Raw genomic sequence first — 8665 nt, forward strand, 5'->3', positions numbered from 1 at the left:
ATATATAAGCTTATGTGCTGGAACATACCTATAAGCCCAGTATAGTACTCTGGATAAAGTAAGAAGGATCAGGAGTTCAAGCCCAGCTTCAAAGAGATAGTAAGTTTGAAGTCACCTTGTGCTACATGATACCTGTGTTTGAGGAAATAACCCATGCTTCATTAGATGATCCCACACTCATTAATATACAGTGAACACTAAATGGGCTTAGAGAATATTAAAAGAGAGCAAGTCAAGTTGGTAGGGGAAAGTTGGAGAAGGGGAGAAATGGGAAGGGGGTGTATTAGATCCAAACACATTATATACATACATGAATATTAAATAATATATTCAATAAAAATATGTATCTGAGGAAAACAATTACCCAAAGGTGTGAAATATCTCTGCAGTGAAAATTATAGAACAAAGATAAAAGATGTAAAAGAATACAAAGTAGACGAACTTTTCAGATTCAGAGTTGAAAAAAATTAGTATTATTAAAATGTCCACACTACCCAAAGAAATCTATAAATTAAATTGATTTCCCACAAATTGTCATGATATTCTTTGCAAACCTAGAATATTCAATTTTAACTTTAAATAAAACTATAAAGAAATTCCTAAATAGACAATGTCTTTATGATATAAAGGAACAAAATGAAAAATGTTCTTTGTGCAACTTAACATCAAAATCCAAATGCCATGGAATTGACAAAGACTGTGTTGATTATCTTGTCAACTTGATTGGCTCTGGAATCAACTGAGACATATCTCTTGGAAGTTCTGTAAGAAACTTTTAGGAAAGAATAAATGAAAATAGAATATCTTTCATGGTTAGGGCAGAACAGAGACAATGTTTTCTATGGAAAAAGTAGTGTCACTTGCCAGGGTGAATTTTCTTCTTGCTAGTCACTGCATTTACCCAATTGTTGCTCTTGGTGCTGCCATCCTCTACTGATGTCAGAATACAGTTTCTCAGCTTTTCAGCATGGATTTAAGACTCTTTCTTCCAGAACTTCAGGGCTAGATTGGGAGTGCTGAGGCATCCAGTCTTGTGGAGTGAGCCGGTATTGGCTTCTCAACTTCTCCATTGTTAAAGCAGCAACTGTTGCATAGCCATGCCATGTCATTCAGTCTATCTAGAAAACTGACTAGTAGATTGTGATAGGGGAGTGATTCTGGATAAACAGAATTGTGTGGACCACTTAAAGAACCATGAATGTTAAATGCTGTTGATACTCTTGATTCATTTCTTGTGAGGAGCAAGGAATTCAGTGATTCTATGAAAAAAATCTTTGACATTTTTGGAATAGTAAAGAATATAAAAATGCTAGTTTGTTCTTTCTAGGATCTCTTTAAAAAGTACCAAAATGAAAGGAATGAAGTCAGATACAAAATTTTTCAGCTCCAAATGTAAACTAACAATCCAAAGGCTTCTACATGTTTCTTAAGAGAAAGCAATCTCTCCAGAAGCCAAAATACAAACTTCTGCTCTCATCATGTGCTTAACTGATTTACATAGCAAATTTAAGTCCAGTTCTAGCTTCATTATTGATCATGTGATAAAATGCCCTCAGGGAAAGCAACACTGGAGAGAAAAGTTTTGTTTCAGATAGTAGTTCTAGGATACAGTCAATATTTCAGGGAAGTCAAGGCAGGAACTTTAATAGCTAGTCGCATGACATGCACAATCAAGAGCAGAGAGAAATAAAAGCATACCTGTCCACTTGCTTGCTTGTGTGTGCTCATTTCAATTTTTCTACTCTTATACAGTTTAGGACCCTTCGCCTAGTGAATGCTGCCACCCACAATAGATTGAATATTCACAATCAGTGAGCCTAACTAATATGTTCTGCTGTCTACATGCCTGAAGGTCCACCTAAATTAGATAATTCCTTATTAAGATTCTCTTCACAGTTGACTCTAGTTTGTGTCAATGACACTCAAAGACAACCATTATCTGTTCCATCATCCAAGGTAGGTAGCAGTTAAATTGAAGACTCCAGTATTGTTAAAGGGCAATGAACTTTCAGATTATATTCTCTGGTGGTTTTTTGTTTGTTTGTTTGGGTTTTTTTTTTTTTTTTTTTTGCTTGAGGTGATCTCTCACCTTCAGGGTAGATGAATTTCAAGCTCTACGCCCTGCAGTATTTTTCTCTCAGTCCTTGCCTGAGGGAGTTTATATTACACTGTCTGTGAAACCCACAAATGATTTCATGAAGGAGATTTCAAGTATGGCCTCTTTGTTGGTACCCTTTAGGGTGTACTCTCAATACCCATATTTCCCTGTAAATGTATAACCAAACACATGTGTCATCAGGCCTCTAAAGATGAGTATGACCCAAGAAAATATGTAATGACCTCCTAAAAAGTGCCTAATTTTCTAATTCATACAAGCATAAGTCCAGGTGACATGTGCAGGGATGAATTTTAAGAATGTGTGATAAGAGTAAAAAGAAGGTAAAAGTAAATAATGCTGATGTTTTTGAAGTGGGGACATTTTAAGGAAGATAAAAAGACAGAAAATCAGGGGAACACTGGAAGAAAGAGGAGCCCTTCACCCTGAAATCTTGGTTTTCATTCCTGCAGACAGAATCAGAAATCCAGAAAACTTCAAATAAAACTGATAAAAAAAATTTCCTACATGAAAAATGTGTGTCTTCCTCAAGTCATCTTTAATTATTTTAGGCCATAATGGCATTGTAACCTTGACTTTCAATACTCCTCAAATGCCTAAAGTTACATGTGACTATTTAGGCCAAGAAAGACTTATAACCTCAACTTTTGACATTGTTTTCTCATCCATCAATTTTCAGCACCTGCAAATCTGTCTACAAAGGAAAATTTTCCATTTAAGTTTGCAGTAGAATATACAATTTGAGTTATGATTTTGTATGTTGATGTTGAATTTTATTATAGAATTCTAATGACATTTTTAAAGAATGAATCACTTAGTCCCCACCTCCCTGTACATCTCTTGGCAGCCTAGCCCCATAGCTCCTTGGAGCCAGCAGCTTGCCTGGGTAAGTTTGGCTGCTGTGCCCACTGTGCCTTGATTCCCCCAGCTTCATTCACCCTTCCAGTTCCCCCACCCCATCTTTCCTCCTAGCAGGGGGACAGGCACTTTTCCTATCTTGGCACCCTAGACCTCTCGACTGACCTCTTGGCTCAAACTTTCCACTGTTTCCTGATCCTTTGCATCCAGAACAAACCAATTCCTCCCTCTTGTCCCCACCGCCCTTTGCATCTGTGGCAGATCAACCCCTCAGCTTCTTGGGTAAGTTTGGCTGCTGGCAAACTTACCCAGCTTGCATGGGTAAGTTTGGCTACTATGCCAATTTCGCCTTGACGCCCTCGTTCACCCTCTTAACTCCCCCATCCCATCTCTCCTCCTAGCAGGGGCTGTGCCCCATTTCTTGTTGTGACACCCCAGACCTGGGGACTGACCTCTTAGCTCAGAATCCTCATTGCTTCCTGATCCTTTGCATCCAGACCAACCCAATTACTCCCTGTAGTCCCCAGGAGCCCTCAGGCCTCTTCTCCTCCCCACCTCCCTTCACATCCCTGGGGGTCAGCATCTTCCCTGGGCCCTGCTCCTAGGACAGCCCAGCCCTCAAATTCCTGAGGCCAGCATCATTCCTGGATGGATCCAGATCTTAGGAGAAAGCGTAAGAGTGTCTGTTCCTCATCCAATTTGGGCCTCTGTGGAAACTCTCAAGCAACAAGATGAAAGCAATTTGGCCACTCCAATATAAAATCAAAAGAGAGAACCTAAACCTTAGATAAACCAGGTTTCATGAGCAACAAGAAAACCACAAAGGCACATAAAGTCTACAAAAAGAAGAAGACCAAAACTCAAAGAAAAGAATGCATGATTCTCATACAAGAACCAGAATCTACAAAAAAATCCATATGTCAAAGTCACAGAGAAAAAGTAATAACATGAAAAATCAAAATAATATATCCCCATCAAGTACCATTAGTCCTCTAGAAGAGTACAATGAGAACCCCCTAGAGATAACCCAGGACATGGAGCTCAAAAGAACAATTATAAACATGATAAAAGAATTCAGTGAATTTAGAGAACACACAAAGAACTGAATGAACTAAAAGAAGATAGGGATAAACTTCTGAATTAATTCAGAAAAGAGCTAGAAATACTGAAGACCGGTCAGGCTGAAAAGAAGGAAGTGAAACACTCAGTAAGCCAATTAGAAATGACAGGAGGAAGCCTCACCAATAGGATGAATGAAATAGAAAACAGAATATCAAGACTGGAAGATAAAGTGGACAAATTAGACCACTCAAGCAAAGATTATGAAACATTTAAGAAAAGACAAGAATGGAATATGCAAGAACTGTGTGACACCATAAAAAGACCAAACTTAAGAATCATAGGTATACAGGAAAGAGAAGAATTTCAGGATAATGTTATGGACCAGATCTTCATCAGGATTGTAGAATAAAATTTTCCAAAATTATAGAAAGATGTGCTCAAACAAATACAAGAAGTATATAGAACACCGAATAGATAGGACTAGAAATGAAAGTCTCCACGGCACATCATAGTAAAAACAGTAAACGTTCAGAAAAAAGAGAATACTGAAAGCTGGAAAAGAAAAACAAGTCACATGTAAAGGAAAACCCATCTGATTACAGCTGACTTTTCAGTGCAAACTACGAAAGCCAGAAGAGCCTGAACCAAAGTATTCCCAATTGTAAATGATCACAGATGCCAACACAGATTACTTTACCCAGCCAAAATTTCTATTATAGTCAAAGGTGCCAGAGAATCATTCCATGTCATAAATAGGCTGAAAGTATTGATGTCCACAAAACCAGCCCTTCAGAGAGTTCTTGAAACAATACAAAGAGCTGAAGAAAGGAACGACTATACGCAAAGGGTTACAGAAAGAAACTTAATGAAGATACAAGTATGGAAATGCACAGCTACACTAAGAATGTGAACAGTAATAAAAAATGACAGGAATCAATACACAACATTCATTAACTACTTTAAATATCAATGGACTGAACTCCCCAGTCAAAAGACACAGATTAGTTGAATGGATTAAGGAACAACTTGTCTTAATTAAGTTGTCTGAAAGAAACTCATCTCACTTTCAAAGACAGGAACTACCTTAAAGTGATACGATGGGAAAAAATATATATACCAAGTGAATGGTCTTAAGAAAAAATCAGGCATTGCAGTTCTAATATCTGACAAAATAGATTTTAAACTAAAACTAATCAGAAGAGAGGAAGTGGGCCTCTTCATTCTGATCAAAGGAATAATAGACCAAGAAGATATTACAGTCATGAACATATATTCACCAAACTCTGGTGCACCCAACTTTATAAAAACAATACTATAGGACTTTAAGACCGAGATTCATCCCAACTCATTAAGAGTGGGGTGCTTCAATACCCCATTGTCATCACTAGATGGGTCAACATGACAGAAAATGAACATAGAGATATCTGAATTAAATAATACCATACATCAAATGGGCCTGACAGACAACTATTGAATATTCCACCCCAGCACCAATAATATACCTTCTACTGAGAGCCCCATGGAACTTTTTCCAAAACCTACCATATTCTGAGGCACAAAACAAACTTCAACAAATACAAAAAGATGGAAATAATTCCATTCATTCTATCAGACCACAATGCAATAAAGCTTAAAATCAACACCAGTAACTACATGAACACATGGAGATTAAACAACACACTCCTGAATGATGAATGGGTCAGAGGAGAAATTAAGAAAGAAATATGCATGTTCTTGGAACTAAATGAAAAGGATGATATAACACTAGAAAACCTCTGGGACATATTGAAAGCTGTCCTTAGAGGGAAGTTTAGAGCTCTAAGTGCCTACATTAAAAAATCAGAAAGTATGCAAATAAATGCCTTAACATTGCACTGAAGACACTTGAAAAGCAACAGCATATGAAGACCAAACCCAGCAGACAAGAAGAAATAAAAATCAGAGCAGAAATTAATGAAATAGAAACAAAGAAAACAATACATGGAATCAACGAATCAAAGAGCTGGATTTTTTGAAAAGATAAACAAGATTGACAGACCGCTCTCCCAGTTAACCAAAAGAAAGAAAGAGAACTCCAAAATCAACAAAATCAGAGATGAAAGGGGAAATATCACAACACACACCAAAAGGGTCCAGAACATTATAAGGGAATACTTTAAAGATCTATATGCTAGTAAATTTGAAAACCTGAAAGAAATTGGTGGGTATCTAAAAACATGGGAACCACCAAAACTAAACCAAGAAGAAATCAACAGCTTGAACAGACCCATAACACATAAGGAAATTGAAACCATAATACAAAACCTCCCAACTAAAAAAAGCCCAGGACCAGATGAATTTACAGCAGAATTCTACCAGACATTTAAAGATCTACATCCAGTACTAGTTAATTTATTTAAAAAGAGAGAAATTGAGTGAGAACTTCCAAATTCTATGAAGCCAGCATCACTCTAATACCAAAGCCAGGTAAACATACAATCAAAAAAGAAAACTATAGACCAATATCCTTAATGAACGTAGATTCAAAAGTTATCAAAAAAATTTAAAAAAACCTTGCAAACAGCATATAGACAAACATCAAAAAGCTCATCCACCATTGTCAAGTCGGCTTTATTCCAGAGATTCAGGGATGGTTCGATAAGTCAATAAACATCATAAATCATATAAATGGACTCAAAAACAAGAACCACATGCTCATCTCAATAGATGCAGAGAAGACCTTTGACAACATTCAGCATGCATTTATGTTCAAAATCCTAGAGGGAATTGGACTGGAGGGAACATACCTCAACATAATTAAAGCCATATACAACAAACCCACAGCCAACATCATTCTAAATGGAGAAAACTGGAAGCATTCCCATTAAAATCAGGAACCAGGCAAGGCTGTTGACTATCTCCCCTCCTTTTTAACATAGTGCTTGAAATTCTTTAAAGAGCAATAAGACAAGTGAAGGAAATTAAAGGAGTAATAATTGGAGAAGTAATCAAATTATCCCTTTTTGCAGATGATATGATATCTTAGTGATGCCAAAGACCACCAGAAAACTCCTAGAAATTATCAATAACTTCAGTAAAATGGAAGGTTACAAAATTAATCTACGAAAGGCTATAGCCTTTCTATATACCAATAACAAGCAATCAGAGAAAGAATACATGGAAACACTGCCTTTCACAATAGCTGCAAAAAATAAAATAAAATAAAATCCTTGGAATAAACCTGACCAAAGACATTAAAGACCTCTACAATGAAAATTATAAATCTTTAAAGAAAGATAGAGGAACACATCAGAAGATGGAAGGACCTTCCATGCTCATGGATTAGAAGAAGTATTTGTGTGAGAATGACCATTCTGCCAAAAGCTATTTATAAATTTAATGCAAGGCCAATCAAAATCCCCATGACATTCTTCACAGAGTTGGAAAAAAACTATCCTAAGATTCATATGTAAGTACAAAAGACCTCAGATAGCCAAAGCAACCCTGAGCACTAAGAGCAATGCTGGGGGGATTGCTATACCAGACTTTAAACTGTTTTACAGAGGTATAGTCATAAGAACAACATGGTACTGGCACAAAAATAGACCCATAGATCAATGAAACACAGTTGAAGACCCAAATATGAGTACAGGCTATTTCAGCCACATGATATTTCACAAAGTGGCCAAGAACAGTCACTGGAGGAAAGACAGCATGTTCAGCAAATGGTGCTGGCAAAACTGGATCGCCACGTGTAGAAGCATGAAACTGAACCTCTACATTTCACCTTGTACAAAGTCAACTCCAAATTGATCAAAGACCTCAAAATGAAGCCTGAAACTCTGAAACTATTAGAAGAAATACATTGGCAATAACCTACAAGATATAGGTGCAGGAAAGGATTTTCTAAACTGGACATCAAATGCCCAGGAAACAAGGTCAAGTATCAACAAGTGGGACCTCATTAAACTAAAAAGCTACTGTACATCAAAAGAAGCAAACAAGGAAGTGAAGAGAAAACCCACATAATGGGAGAAAATCTTCACAAGCAGCACATCTTACAGTGGTTTAACATCCAGAATATATAAAGAACTCAAAAAACAAAGAATCAAGAAAAGACGTAACAAAATTAAATGATGGGCTAAGGAGCTGAACAGAGATTTATCAAAAGAAGAAATAAAGATGGATAAGAAACATCTTGTACATCCATGTTTATTGCTGCTCTTTTCACAGTATCTAACAGATGGCACCAACCTAAGGGTCCCTCAACTGACAAGTTGATACTGAAAATGTGGTACATTTATATGATGGAGTTTTACTCAGCAGTAACGAAAGTTGATACCATGAAATTTGCAGGTAAATAGATGGAACTAGAAACTGGTATACTAAGTGAAGTAACAGACTCAGAACAAAAAACAAACAAACATACAAACAAACAAAACTGACATATGCTATCCCTCATGTGTGGATCCTGATAAGTGAATATGTATGCAGACATAACTACAAGAACCAGGATAATGAAAAGGAAACAGGGAGGTAAAGGAAAAGAGAGAATCTGAAAGAGAAGAACAGTAGGAAAGAGGCATTAATAAGGGAGATATGGATAAAGATGGGGTTATTTTAAGGGGTGGGGGAGAGAAGGTTACACAA

The sequence above is a fragment of the Nannospalax galili genome, unplaced genomic scaffold, assembly GCF_000622305.1.
Source record: "Nannospalax galili isolate Female #2095 unplaced genomic scaffold, S.galili_v1.0 scaffold10, whole genome shotgun sequence".
In the NCBI taxonomy this organism is placed as follows: Eukaryota; Metazoa; Chordata; class Mammalia; order Rodentia; family Spalacidae; genus Nannospalax; species Nannospalax galili.